General features: G+C 31.1%; 1 pseudogene; it reads left to right on the forward strand.

Moving 5' to 3' along the window:
• Positions 1–8,924: 8,924 nt before the first annotated feature.
• On the forward strand, positions 8,925–9,076 carry LOC114579964 (annotated as a pseudogene).
• The last annotated feature ends 7,589 nt before the right edge of the window (positions 9,077–16,665 follow it).

Consider the following 16,665-nt stretch of genomic DNA (forward strand, 5'->3'; position numbering starts at 1 on the left):
TTCATGGTTGGCTGGGTGGTGTTTGGTATATTGGATTATTTTTGTTCTGAGTGGGGGATTAGGTTTTGATTGGTGGGCATGGGTTTTTCGATTGCCTGGTGGGTTTTTGGGATTTCGTTTGTGTGGTAGGATTTCTGTGCAATTATTGGCTAGTTATCTTGTTTAGTGTTTTTCAGGGTCGGACTATGATAAGTCAGGTTTCCTGCATGCTACCTGAATGGCCTTGGCTTATTTTGGCAACCTTGGTAGTTAATTCATCTGCTGGATCATCGTAACCTTGTTTGATTTTGGGGCTTCTTGACTTTGTATCCTCTGCCTCCAATGGATGGTCCAAGCTTGGCCTTTGGGTGGTGATCTGAGTCTGACTGGCTTAAGGGCCTTTATTTTCTCTCATTTTATATTATTTTTCTCTCTTCCGATTGTTTTGCATTATACTGCTTATTGTGATATTTTAAGGTTTGTATTTTGGTTTTTTGGCCTCCTTTGGTCTATGTTGTATGTCATTTCTCATCTTTGGAATAAAATATCATTTTGGTAAAAAAAAAATTTATTGAACTATAAATTTGTACTAAAAAATCGTTTTAAGAAGCACCAAAAAAAGCTGCCCTAGATGAAGCCTTAGAAGCAACTTTGAATCCTTACCAGAGAAATTTATCGCCATTAAATTGACATTTGTTGACCTTGCAGTCCTTGATTAGGATTGAAGAAGAAGCTTGTTTTACAAAAATTTCTAAATTCCTTAATGTGTTTTTGTTGTTGCGTATCAACGTAAACTACTTCTGTGATTATGCTTTCATAGTACTGCATATAACTATTTCTGTATATATTATCTATATGACTCTAATCTTATAATTAACAGCCCAATTGTTATTCTTATAGTTACAATGATGTGTTATTCATATACGTAAATGTCTGATATGTTAATTGGTTATTTCAAAACATTATAGTAGTAAACTTCTGCCAAGTGTTTTAGGTATTTGTTTTATGTCATGTCACTGTAATTAAAAAAAAAATTTGTGTGATGCACATAATGTAAATTAAGATTTTGTTTGCAGCAATTTAAACCTTTCAATTTTTTATTTTTAAAAACTATTTTTTTCAACAACAATTTCGCTCTTCAAAAATATTTTCTTAAAGGTAAAAATTTGAAAAACAGCTAAAAAAATATCTGCCAAACAGACATTATTTTTCACTGACTATTTATTTTATCACAACAATAGTAGAAAATATCTTCCAAACAAAACCTTTAAGTATTGAGAAATTATTACGCGTGGAGTATGGACAAAGAGAATAGTTCAGTTTCGTGACTATGAACAGTAAAAGCGCAGCGGTGAACAATAAAAGTGCAGTGCTGAATAGTAACTGTGCTTTTACCGTTCACAGTCACAAAGCTAAACGGTTATTCTTTGCGTCCGGACTCCGTATGTAATAATCTCTTGTATTGTGAGATCAGGTGTGTAATTAATATATGATTACAAGAAGTTATTAAACTCTTTTTTTCTTAGTGGCAGCAAGACAACAATATTTTTTTTGATATGAAAGGGATCGAACAGTAGCATTTGTGTAGTATTAGTATGTGTATTATTTTTGAAGAAGATCTTTTGATTGATTCGGCTTTGACTAATACAATAATTGTGCTGGCAATTACAAAACCTGACATTGACATTTTCATATTTATATTAGTATTCACTTCATTGGATGGGCATTTATACAAATAAATATCAAATCTCCAAACCTTATCGGATAAAAATTAATATAAATATAACTATCAGTGGATATTTGGTGATAAAAAAGGTATCATCTCTTTTGAGCCAATTAGTAGGACAATTCTTGCGAGATGTCATCATCTTGCTTGCCTTTGTTAACATATAGTATTAAAGAGAAAGTTCTTCAAACAGCTACTTTGCAGCTGGTGGGGGGTCGCAGGCGATATGATCTATATACATTTGTTGTAATTAATATTTAATCTCTCTTTATAACAGATCATTTTCGAGTTAAAAATAGGTTCGTTGGTCAACCCAAATCTCATATGTTTAATAAACGGGTCAAAATATTAAATTCAAATTCGACCCATTTATTAAATTGGTCAACCCATATATGAAATTCTGGTCGGATTATTTATTAACACTGTAATAGACCAATTGGTCTTGACAATAAAATAAAAGGAATGCTCTCCACACGCCCAAGAAATATACATATGCTTAATAAATCTTATATGATAAATTAATAGTCCTATTATTAGTATAATTTAACGTGAAATTTAACCAAGATAATTATTATTTTATTATGGTATATGAAACCGAGAAAATTGGCTTTTTTAAATATATTTGGAAGCAATTTGGGTCAAATGACAATATAGCATACTGTTTATAGTCATTTTCACCATCTCTTGTGGTGGGTTCCAATCAGTTTAATAGAATTGGTCAATTCAATTTGGATTTTTGGATGCTAAGCTTCATTTGGGTTGGCTTTTTTATTACTTCTTAAAATGATTTTATAATATAAACATTTTAATTTTTGTATTAGAAAGCTGCTTGGTAAAAAAGCAGTCACAAATAGGGGTGTCAATTTCGGGTCACGGTTCGGGTTCGGGTCGAACCCGGAACTGACCCGGGTTCAAACGGGTTGACCCTAACCCGACCCGATTTTTGGTTCTGCTGGCGTCGGAACGGCAGCGGGTGGACGGCGGGCAAGGGGGCGGACGCGACATGCGAGGGCGGGGGCCGCAGCGCAGGAGCGTACCCGGCGCGCTGCGCAGGCCCAGGCAAACGCGGGCGGGGGCAGCGTGCGCGGTCGGGATCGAAGAGCAGCGGGCGGGAATCCAAATTTTTTAAAATTAAACGGGTTTTCGGGTTGACCCGGCAACCGCCGGGCTCAACCCGAACCTACGTTTGAAATCGATCGTGTCCACCCTGATTTTTTGGGTCCGGGTCTGGGTCGGGTTTATCGTGTTCGTGTAAATATTGACACCCTTAGTCACATAACGAAGCCTATCTTTTTACTTCTTTCTAAAATAACTTTTGTATTATAAAAAATTTCTTGAACATTTTTTGAATTAGAAAGCTATTTTTATAAGCAAATAATACTATTGCTGTCCCAAACAAAACCTAAACATGTATATTCTACCGCATTAATCACATCTACAACTCCAGCGTTTAATGAATCGTAGACTTCAAAAAATCTCCATTCAACCTTTTAATAAAAAAAATATATTTCATGTAGTTTATATTAAATGCCTTGTAGTGATTAAATTCATGACTTCATGAATAATACGAATTATTATTAAAATAAATTTTAGCAAATAAATAGGAATTTATATTATTAATATTATGTTTATAAAGTATTATGAAAAGAATTCAGCTCTTGCACAACAAATGTCACTTTAGCAATCGAGTTAATCACAATTACTATTTTAAATTTTCCAATACTTGAATGGACTTGGTAAGGAGTTTTCAAGGTATTATTTAATTAATGAGGCAATCGGATTAAGTTGTAGCTAAGCTTTATTTAAAAATTTTTTCTACTTTGGAAAACGTTGTAGACTGTAGGTATTTATTATATGAATTTTTTGAAAAGCAACGAAAAATAATGACCAATCAGAAATTATGATTACAGATGAATAAGTAAAACAATAAGAAATATATTTGTGGCCTAAAAAAACCTGTGCGTCTAAGGAGTATTTCGCGTCGGATGAGAAATAATAAAATTATTATCGTTCTAGCGTTGTACGAAATATCCATGCACGCATCAGAAATAAGAGAGGAGGGTCTAGCATTATGAGACACCAATGATTTTTTACGTTGAAAAACCTTGACAAGGGAAATAACCACGGGGCCAGCCCAGTTGAAATGAATCCATCCACTTATATTTAGTCGATTACAAATGAGGCCCTTCCTTGGAGAAGGCCTATTTGATGACATTTATAGAGTACATTACATGAATGAATAACAAACGAACACTATTTACATGTTCGTTTGGTCTTGAGACCGTAGTCGGCGGGCTGACGAGGTCGGAAGGATTGTAGTCGGTGGGCGACGATAAGTCAGAGGAACATAGTCGGCTGGCGACGAGGTCGGAAGGACTGTTAGTCCGAGTAGTCACATAAGTCAGTGAGGATCGTAGTCGACGGAGCTGACAGAGGTCAGAAAGATGTAGTCGGCGGGCGACATAAGTCTAAAGAATCGCAGTCGGCGGCGACAAAGGCGGAAAGACTGTAGTCGCCGGGCGACATGAATCAGAAGATCGTAGTTCGTTGGCGACTGAGGTCGAAAGACTCATAGTCGGTGGGCGCGTAAGTCAATAGTACGGTAGTCGGCGGCCGACATAATCAGAAGGACCGTAGTCGGCTGGCGATGGAGGTCAGAAGGACATTAGCCTTGCGAGGAGTTCTGAAGATGTGTCTGACGATAGGTCAAAGACGGCTTCAGGTAGAAGTCCAACAATGGAAAGAATTCATATTGCATATAACGTCCAGCAAAATCCGATAAACGGTAAGAGTCACGCATTGGTAGAAACTTGGCGATAGTGAAATGTCAGGTGTCGGGTAGAAGTCCGACATCTGTGTGGACGAGAAAGAACTCCAGCAATCAGTTTGGGCGAGTTTTCGCATCAGGAGTGAACTCTGTCGTTAATTGAGAAGAATTTCCGCATTCCATGAATTGGGCATGAATTCTGGCGTCTCCAGAAATATCCGGCAGATTCCGCTAATTCAGGCGGCGCGAAAAACTTCCGGGCGGTGGTCGATGGAGAGAAGGATTCTCCTTTTCCCATTTCTCTTCTTCTTCTCTCTCTTCACTTGAGTCTCTCTTTGTGAAGAATGAGAGCTCTATTATAGTTTTTCTTGAGTGGCCATGGCGTAAATATTGTGAATCAGGTCGAACAAGAGTGGTGAATGGACGGCTGATATTGAATCCTTTGATCAATACACCATTCATGGGCCATTTGAAGCCTTAGTGATGTCGGAATCCGCAAATCTTAGGCCTCGTTGGATTTGGTCTCGTTGAGCCGTTCGATTTCCGTTATAAGCTCGCCAAAATCGGAGACCGTTTGGTAACTCAAATTGTGGTTCGAAACCTTCCAACAATGCTTTTAGGCCTTGATTTGGACTCATTTGGGCTCGATGGGTCGAATTTGGGTGTCGTTGGTCGTATTTCCGAGCGCCATTTGACTATGTCTGCTGAATCGAAGTTCGGTGCTCCCGATTTTAATTTTTGTAAGTTTTCAACTAGCTTTTGCCTCGAATTCGTGCCCGGATCAAGATAATTATTTACCATGACCGTATAAGCCTATAATCCAAACTTAAACAAAAGTGAAAATAATTTTTATTTGAGGGTGGCTCAAACATTAAAGCTGTCAAAGAAACTTCATCCATTTAGTATATTTGAATTCATCATAGAATCTTGTTATAGTGTTGAGCTAGAAAATTTATTGAGTAAGGGGTCTAATTATTTTATTAAAAATTTTATCTCAACTTTTGTTTATCCGGGTTTTTGGACAGGCATATGCAGTTGTTAGAAATTTTTTGTTCAATTATTATAAAAAATTGTATAATATTAAATAGGAAGGTAGTAAACAAGTTAAATTTATAACGTAATACTCTTCATATTTTGAAAAAGAGATGAATGATTACTTCATTAATCCAAGTATAAAATTTTCCCTAAAAAAATTTTTTTATTTTTATTCTCAGACGATGGCGGGCGACGCATTTTCTCTTTTCCTCAAAATAAAGTAATAATAAAGTTTAATATTCATCCATTGAATTCCTCCAAATGTCTAATTTGCAAGCCGGGATTTTAATAATATTTGACAAAATTCATCTTTGAACGTCTGGGTTGTAGCAACATGTAATATCAATGACAGTTCAAGTAGTTAAAAAGTAATATTTATAAAAAACATCTCTATACTCTTTTAAGATCATTATGAGCAAGGCTTCGACTTGCGTGCGTGAAGGTGAAGATTGGAATAGAGAAAAATAAACTGAACTGACTAAATAAACCATATGTTCAATTATAACTGTATACTCTTCATATTTTTGAAAGAAATGAATGATGACTTTATATCATATAATCTAAAATTTCTTTCCAATTATAATTAATTATAATCATGTCATCACCATTGATCTCTCAATTCTTTTTGCAGCTATTTTTAATAATATTTATGAACAAAAATACATCTTTGATGGTCTGTTGTAGCAACAGTAATAGTCAAGACATTACAGTAGTAATGGAAGAAAGTAGAGTAGTAAGGAGCAATGAGAGTGGCGGTCAATATATGCATCACTATTTAAATGATCACGATTATTATGTGACAAGGCTTGGCTTTGGCTTGCTTGATAGGTGAAGTTGAATATAAAAATAGACTGAACTGATAAAAACCTAGGTAGTTATAATAGCACGAGAGAGTAAAAATCTATGCAATGATGAAGGCATTGTGTGTGTGATTTTTTAAAGTTATTTCTTTAAGCATCCACACCCCACCCCAACACCCCACCCCACCTCCTTCTTAGCAGTCGGAATACGGAAATGAATAAGATGAATCGGTTAAACCTAGGGATTAAATTAAAAAAAAAAATGTTTTTTATTTTTTTAGCATCCTCCCACTATCATGCTTAGTTTAACAGCAATTCTCCCATATAGATTTTTTTTAGAGTCATTAAGACAATTAAGTGAATTCATACCCATGCGCATATGCAAATCGCCGTTACAGAAAAGGTCAACAAACTTGAGAGTTCTCAAAGAAGTAATCTTAAATGTATCAAAGCCTTTCTATTCATATAGATTTCTATTGACCGGAAATGATTTATGATATTTTTATATGTTTCTATAGAGCATGTTGATATTTTATTGACATTTTTTTTTTTACTATTTAATTATATAGGCCAACGTGATTAACATCGTGTTGCACGATTCTCATCCTCTTATTAGCACTTATGACATAGCCAAGACTAATTTACTTCCACAATACAATGGCTATAAAATAAAATCTTGCATATTAATGCAAAAAAGCAACAGATATATAACCATTCCTATACATATATTATCTCTAATACAAACCTTTTAGAGGTGCAGAATAACACATGTAATGAAAATTCCTTAATAAGTTAAAATAATTATAATGAATAATAATAAATATTCGATCCTTTTTTGGGATTTGGTAGAGCTTCAAGGTCGTGACTGCTTACTGCTCTAAAGAGTTCAAAATAACAATGTAAAAACGTTTTAGTCAAAATAGCTTCCACAATCCTAAGTGCATTCACATTACCTACTTGACATTAATGTAATATTAAAAATTATATATTAAGTTTAATAATATTGTAACATCTCAATATTATAGAGATTAAAATAAAATAGATTATTTAAATATTAATTGTTATAGTAATAACATAAATATTAAATATTAATAAAAAAATAATACATAATTTTATGATTTATGAAATGCAAAACTTCTTAAAAATTAGATTATTTATTACAATTATAAGTTATTAATATTAGAGTTGTTTGTCATTCGACAATAAATATCTTAGAAAATGGAAATAATAATTATAAAACAATTCATTGTGTCTTCTAATATAAGTTTTCCAATTTTATTATTGTTTTTTTTTCGCATATTTGAATTTATTTACAAATACTTAAATTTTAGTTTAGAAACAATATAAAAATTATACATTACATAGTATGTAATCCAGATAAATACTTTAGCGTTAATGTGCTCTTCGTTGGGTTCTTCTCTGTTATTTCTCCGACCTTCATTAGCTTTGTATCCTTAAATGTAAGAAGGTAGTTTAATTCTTAGTTGATGTTCCGCTTAATGCGGCTTGAATTCGGCTTTGGACTGTGAAATTACTTTTTGGTGATGCTTCGGGATTGATGATTCGGTAACAAATTCTAATTGGCTCGGAGTCGTCTGGGAATTGTTTTCAGAATTCTGATATGATTTTCATGCGACGCCGGATTTCTCTGGTGGTTCAAACCTGGTTGTGATTTTTTAATCTTGTTAATTAGGCCCATGTTCTGTGGGTGGTTTTTCGGCAGGCTCGTGTCGGTGGTCGAGCCCCGTCGCTCGGTTAGTCCTTTGTTTTTAGTCTTTCTTATGGCTTTAACTTATTGTGAGGTTCGCGTTTATTCAGATGTTTGCATCGAATTTGGGCATTATGATTCGGGTGAGGCACACATTCATTGTGCCCGTGCTTTGTGGCAACCCTATAGCCTTGGTACATATTCTGCGATAGTAGTGTCACACGCCCTTGGTTTATGAGATCGCTCACGAAATCAGTATCGATGTATAGGGTGAGTGTTGCCTCACCGCCTACTGAGTCCCTGCGCCTTTAACTGTATTTTCTTTTTCTTCTTTTATTCGTGTCTCCTCTCTCTATTTGTAATGTTGTATTTGTTATATGTATTCTGTACTATAGCTTAAGATAAATCTAAAATCAAGATATTAACATTTTTAAAAATATTATTGAAAAATATATTACCCTATAATATTAAATTGGGTGATTATAAATGATCAGCATTTGATCTACTTTGAACTCTATTCATCTCTGATTACCCATTCGAGAAACATATTTTCACAACATTATCAGAAGATGTTATCTTTAGAAATGACGTTAGTTATAGCACCAGATAGTGAGCTTTGATCAAAGTAAACACTTAGAGAGGGCTTCTAATTAATTAAAGGATTAAAAATTATTGTTAGGCAACATAGCTTCATTATCATAGCATGTTGTAGTGATCGTCTCATTTTGATGATTGCAAATATATGTTGGAGGTAACAACATTTTATTTATATTTTCATGACAGATAAGTAGCATGAACTAAGTATAGTGTTCAACATGCTTTTTAATGTATGATCTACCAACTTGATGCATAAGAGTCTCTGTAACCTATTTTTTTAGTATATGTTCTAGCAACTTGATGGCATTAGAAATACTTATTTGGACAGAGCCTTTACAGGTGATCAAGAATGCCTGTGGTCTAGACTAGAGACCTTCAGTGCATTTTGAGGGGCGCTGGTTTACAATGACCAACTGTAGATGGACGTCATAATTGTAAGTGGGTTCGGTCCGTGGCACCACTATCAAAACTATTATAGTTAGAAAAAAAAAACTTGAATGGACATAGAGCCTACTAAAATCAATGTAAAAGAATAATAAAGTTGTAGATACCAAGTTGAAGAATCTATCTTTGACATGTCCACTCAATTTTATGAATTTTATTATGCATTGCATCCTCTTGATGATTATGTTAAAGTTACCAAATTGGTTTTTCTTAATGATGCAATTAAGCTAAAGCCTCTTACCTTAATCTTATTGAACTTTGAAATTAATTTAAAATTATGTTTTGATAGAGTTGAAAGAGGTTTGAAAATAGTCATATAAAATAACTTTATTTCAAAAGACAAAAATTAAAAGGTTTTTCAAAATTTGACTCCGCACATGGTCAAAGTTTGTAATTAAATTTAAAAAATTATTGAAAATGATATGCCATTATATATATATATATATATATATATATATATAAAATTATTAATAAAATAATATCTCATTATTGCATTAATTAGCAAAAAATTTATTCAACAATTTGCAATTAAGTCCTTTGAAACGTTTTATTAAAATACTTAAAAACATTGATCACTTTACAATTAATTCTTTTGGAAACATTTGATTTAAACATTGTAAATATTTATCGATTTGTAATTATACATTTAAAACATTTCAATATTCATCAAATTGTAATTAATTCATTTGAAACGTTTCAAAATATTCATCAATTTGCAATTATTTCATTTGAAACATCTCAAATATTCATTCAAACATTTCCCAACCATTTTAATTCATTCATTTAATGGCTTTAGTTAATGGGTCATGGATTTCATGATTAATTATATATATAGCCTATATTTATAAATGAATAATAATTATTTTATTTCTTCAATGCAGATTTTCTATAATTTGTTAATTATGTCAATCATTAAATACATTTTTGTTATATTTTATCTGCTTAAAAATGCCATTATGTTAATTTTTAATATATTTTTTCTTTTTTTCCGTTAATGTTTTCTTTATAATATATATATTATCATATATATTTATAACTAATATAATATTACATCTAAAATATTCTAGTGCTTATAATACTAAATTTTAGAAATAAAGACTTATCATCTTTATTTTTAGTGTATATGGATTTAGACTTGCTATCAGGATTGAATGCCCTCCTATCCTTGCTACAAAATACATTTTTGAACAAATGCTAACTTTAAGTGGGAGTGCTAAAATGGCATGAGTTTTATGTATGATCAATGAATCATTATTATATATAATATATATATATAATAATAATATATTTAGGTCAATTAAAGCAGACTCACACACACATCACATACACAAGACTCAAACCCAAAATCTCTTGGTTGGTAGCTTAAGCTCCCAACTAATAGACCAAGATGAGTTGTGTATCATGAATCATTCTGTTACAGAAATTATTAGAGGGGCGATGCTTGAAGAGGAATGTACCAAAAAATTCTTAAGCCAAATAACAAATTGTTTGTTGATTCTAAAAAGGTCAAAATAAGCACCACTCGAAATAAGGCAAAAGCAATATAAAGAAGTACATTATAGAAATGTCTAATTTTGTTACTAGACCGAGACCACTAAAGTTAAATTTATTTCATGATATTCTGGTGCACTTAGTCTTAATATCTCTTTTTGTACATTAGTCATTTTAAGATAAGTTATAATACTTAAAAAAATGAATTCTTAGTACTTTATTGCTCAATATGTGCAAGAGGAACAAAAGGTTGAAATAAGAAAAGATTTAGAGTGCTCACTTTGCTACTTCCTCTCATAACATTATTGCAAAGAGAAAAAGGAACTAAAATGAAAGATTCATCTATATGGAAAATAACAATAAAGCTTCTATTGAGGCAATATGCTTATATATATATAGATTATATCTTGAATTTGGTTCACATTTATATGAGACTTTTTATGTATTGTCATATAGAAGAAATTTAATTTCTATTTTATGTTTGGGCAATTATGAATACTCTTGTTCATTTGAAAATGGAAAGATTAATCTCTTTTAGTACTAAAAAATTATTGGAACTGATTCTTTAGTTAATAATCTATATAAATTATATATTTATGTATTACAAATTAATGAAATTATGCATACAAATAATTTTGGTACAAAGCAAAAATTAATAAATGAATTTTTTTTTTTTAAGTTATTACATAAGCGGTTATGAAGTATTTTACTATTTTTAAATAAAGAATTGAAAGACTTAGATCAGATAGAATTTTTTATTCTCTTAATTTTCAGATTTTAAAACATGTATTGAATCTATTAAGGGGAAATAAGCAAATGCCAAGAAAGTTGGTGCTAATAATTGTTTGAGCATCTTGAAATTAACTTATACTAATATTTGTGGTCCATTTTATAAAGCTTCGTGGAGTGACCAATAATATTTATTATATTTATAGATAATTATTCCGTACTTATACTTAATATATGAGAAGTTACAATTACTAGATGTACTTAATATCTTTAAAGCTAAAATTAAAAATCAACTTGGAAAGAAAATTAAAGTTATACAGTCATGGTGTTGAATACTATGACATATATGATGAATTAGATGAACAATGTTCATGCTCGTTTGTCAAATATTTAACATACTATAGCATTGTTCCTCAATACACTTTATTAGGGACTCCAAGTCAAAATGGTGTAGCATAGATGTGAAATTGATTCTTATAAGATCATGCTTGAAGTATGATATGTTATACTTCTTTACGAGAATCATTTTGGAGAGAAACCTTAAATACTGACATTTGTATTCTTAATAGAGTTATAAGCAAAGAAATAGCTAAAATCCATATGAGTTATGGACTAGAATTGAATAAATCTAATATTAGACATCTTCATAACTAGGGATGTCTAGCTGAGATTAGGTCATATAAGCATAATGAAAGAAAATTAGACTTAAGAATTATAACCTTCTACACTTTGCTGGGTACTCAAAAAGGTTGAGAGGTTTCAAGTTTTATGATTTATTGACTAGATCTTTTTTTGTGACTAGCAATACTAATTTTATTAAGAATATTGAATATGATGTAATATATAAACCTAGGACTTTTATCTTTTAGGAGAAATATATCATTATTATTTTAGTTATGACTAAAGATGATCATATAATTATATATAATATTATTTAGATTACAAATTCAAGTAATCAATACATTCTTGAGTTATCTCCTACTCATATTGAGCAAGTGGAATCACAACAACCTTAATATGAAGTGCCAAATAAAATATCCACTAGGGAGTGAAGAACATTAATTCTAAATGAATATGTTATGTATCTTCAAGAACTTAAATTTGATATGAGAATTGAAAATGATCCAATCACTTTTAGTTAAGTCAAACAAAGTGAACTCTCAAAATTGGATGAATATTGTTATGGAGGATGAGATGAATTCAATAAAAAGATAATGATGCTCGAGATATTGTCAAATAACCTAAAACAATAAAATCAATTGAGTGTAAACATGTTTTTAAGACCAAACCAAACGAGATTCAAAAAGTAATGTTAAAAGATATAATACATTAAGAAAAGAATTTATTATAAAGAGATTTTATTTTCAATTTCATCAAAAGACTCTTTTAGAATTATTATGACACAATTAGTTTATTATGATTTGGACTTACATCAAATGAATGAAAAAACTATGTTTCTCAATAATGACATTGAATAGATTATATACATGATGAAACCATTTTTTTATTTTTTTTTTGAAAAATTAGATTCAAAACATTTCATTTGCAAATCAAGGAATTTCATGTATGATTTAAAATAAGTAATCCATTTATGATATAAAAAAGCTTGATCAAGTAATTACTTCCTTTAATTTTAAGGAAACTTTATTGATCAATGTATTTATCATAAGTTGAGTGAGAGTAAATTTAGTACCCTAGTGCTATATGTTGATTCTATTTTACTAACAAGCAATGAGATAGGCTTATAGCATGAAACTAAGAGGTCCATGAATATAGTTGGGAATGCATCCTTTGTATGGGGTATATAAATTTATTGAGATTCTTCATGTGATCTATGATGCTCTAAGATCTAATTTTAAAGAACTATCTCTATAAATATTTTAATTATCTACTAGTGCCACTAATAGCTATCCTTATATAAAATAATTGAATATAATGGAAGCAACCCTACACTTATCATCAAAACATACATACATTTACATTTTATATTCCCACAAGAATTATACACGATATCCATGAATATAGTTTCTCATATTAGTCTATTCTTATTCATTCATGACTATAAATTTAATAACATAAAATAAAATATCTATAATTTTCAATCTTAAACAACCCAACTCCATTAAGTCAATACCTAAAATCATATAAACCACATATAATGAGTACAAAGCTCAATAGGTTACCGGCCAAAACATATAATAGTTATCAATGCACAATAATAGAAACAATATGTATGAAATCATTAATATCATATCATTATGAACATGTAGTAGTCAGTATGAATAGTATTGATTTATATGAGGAATAACAATCAATGCAACCAATATAAATTAATAAATAAAGTAAATCAATGTGATCAATAACCATTAAAGAATCTATAATCCCAGTCATTTCTATTTCAATGTCATTTACAATATCAGATAAAACTATTAATCTTTGTATGCACATGTACTTAGAGTAGAAGCCTATATGATATATTAGTATAACTATCATGTCTATAAGCTAAAATGGATCATGCCTTTGTTTTATCAATGATCAATACAATGTAATCTATTGCTTATCAATGCATCATGAATATTATGAATGCCACTCCTATATTTAGTCATGCATATTAATATGTTTATTGCTATGGATGTTATGTCATATCAATATATTTTCTCATCAAGTTAAAGTATTAATATTATCCTTTTTGTTGAAAAAAAACTCTAAAATAAAGTTATCTTATTTCAATTACAGTTTAACATAAAGTATTGAATTTAGATTTATAGCTTTTATTAGTTATAATATTGAGCCAGTTGAAAATAGGCATGCAACAATATCATATTATATGAAATTTTAATACTACTTGTTCATGCTTGATCTATATCATTAATCAAATTAAGATATTGATTATTGATAGGTCTTGTTAAAAAAAATTATGGCAAATATCAATTTGATTCTATATTGATATAAGTAATAGACCAAATTGTCTAGAGATGTCCTTCAAGAATATAGCAAATGTTGAACTAAAAAGTTCATAATATATAGTTTTTAAGTGATATATACAGCCCAAGTGTGAGATTGTTAGAATATTTCTATTATGAATTCATATAAATATAAACTTATATATTATATGTTATCTTAATTGGGCAAAAAAGTCAATTCATAAAAAATAAATTAGTATAGATACTTGGAATATAGGTTCTATTTATATAATATTGTTGCGGGCTAGAATATATGCGGCAATAAGTTAGAAAATTTTCGTCTTAGCGTTGTACGGATATCCAGCACACAAATAGAAAAAATTGCAACACCATAATTTTTACGTGGAAATCATGGAAAAAGGAAAAATCACAAGGCCATGCCAAGTTGGAAGGATTCCACTAGTATTTACTTAGATTATAAGTGGCTTATTCGTCCTTGAAATTGAGGATGATCAGATTATAATAATCAACTCCCTGATTGAAATTTAGCTACAAACATAGATAAAACATCCAAAAGAATTTGATGGTCGGGTAAAAATCCTACTTCTATTGACTGTTTGGAAGAAATCCAGCATTAATCGGCTATCGGGCAGAACTCCAACGTCAGTCGATTGTCGGGTAGAACTCCGACGTTAGTTGTCAGTCCGGCGGAACTCTGATATCAGTCGGTGATCAGACAGAACTCGGGTGTTAGTTGGAAGTCCGACAAAATTCTAGCATCGGTCGGCTGCCGGGTGGAAGCCTAACGGTGGTCGAGTAGGAGTCTGGTGGCAAGGGAGCTCTCTTCATTCTCTTCATTTTCTTACTTCTCTTATTATTATTATTTTTTGGAAATTTAGGCCATTTAAGGAAAACTCACACACACAACGCATACACAAAGACTCGAACCCTAGACTTCTTAGTTGGAAGCCTAAGCTCTCAACCAACAGGCTAAGGTGAGCTATCTACTTCTCTTATTATTTCATTCCATACTTTTTTTGATTGGGTCCCCTCTCATGAGAAATGAGGGGTCTATTTATAATTTTTTGAGAGTGACATTACCACTAAATAGGAGAAAGATCAAGGGTTAATTGTGAGTGATTTGAATAGAAAGCTGATGTTGAATCCCTTGATCGTGGACTATTTATTGGCATTTGAAGGCCCTAATGATATCAAAATTCAACGATCTTGGATTCTTCTTGTAGAGCCGCTCAATTCGACTATAAGCATGTCAAGTTTGGAAACCGTTTGGTAATCCAAATTATAGTTTGAACCCTCCAAATGCTCTTCGGGGTCTTTGATTTGGACTCATTTGGGCTCGGATTGAGTTCCATTTGGTGTCGTTGGGTTCGTATATCCGAGACGTTCAATTCTACTATAAGTTTGGTGAAATCGGAGTTCATATAATTTTCAATTTAATTTTGAAATTTCCAACTTGATTTCGCCTCGAGATTTGTGACCGATCAAAATTATTTTTTGATGATATATCATTATATCCAATATATTATATATTAAAGAGGCAAACAAATGTATGCATAAGTTAACCAAGCAAAGAGATATGAGAATTAAAAATTTAGTTCAAGTGAAGAGCATTAAGGATGAAGAAAAATAAAATTATTAGAAGAGGACTTTCAACAAAAATTGATGAGATATTTTGATAAGCTTTTCAATGAAAATTGTAAAAATATGATTGACTTTAGTGACTTTAGCACCACAAATAAAAATAAAGATTTTTATTTTTATCATTATATTAGTAACATCAAAGTCATAGAGACTTAAAAAAATGAGTGTAGAAAGCTTTTGGAAATGATGATATTCTAATAAAAGTGTGAAATTGCATATGAGATGGAGTTTCTTGGCTTACGAAACATTTCAATTTTATTTTGAAAACTAAAAGGATGCCAGATGAGTGGAGTATGTTGATTTCTATTTTTAAGAATAGAAGATGCATAAGAGTGTGAATTATTGAGGAATTAAATTAATATGTAATACTTTAAAACTTTGGAAGAGAGCTATTGAGCATAGGTTATGAGTGATACTAATATATCTCAAAATCAATTTGGATTCATGTTGGGTAGGTCTACTACGGAAATTATATATTTATTGAGATGTTTGATGGAGAAATATAGAGAGAATATATAAGGAGGATCTACATATGATATTTATTGATTTAGAGAAAGCTTATGATAAAGTTTCAAGAGCAGTGCTATGGGGAGTTTTTGAAAAGAAAGGGACTAATAATATTTATATTCAAGTCATTAAGGATAGGTATGCAAGAGATGTTACTTTGTTCAAACACAAGGAGGTTGGACCAAGTATTTTCCTATTTCAATTGGATTATATCAAGGATATCGATCAACTTTAAACCCATATCTTTTTTGCTTTAGTCATGGATGTTCTTATTAGACATTTGCAGGAAGATGTACTATGGTGTATGTTTTTTGCTG

This window comes from Dendrobium catenatum, unplaced genomic scaffold, assembly GCF_001605985.2.
Source record: "Dendrobium catenatum unplaced genomic scaffold, ASM160598v2 fragScaff_scaffold_716, whole genome shotgun sequence".
Taxonomy (NCBI): Eukaryota; Viridiplantae; Streptophyta; class Magnoliopsida; order Asparagales; family Orchidaceae; genus Dendrobium; species Dendrobium catenatum.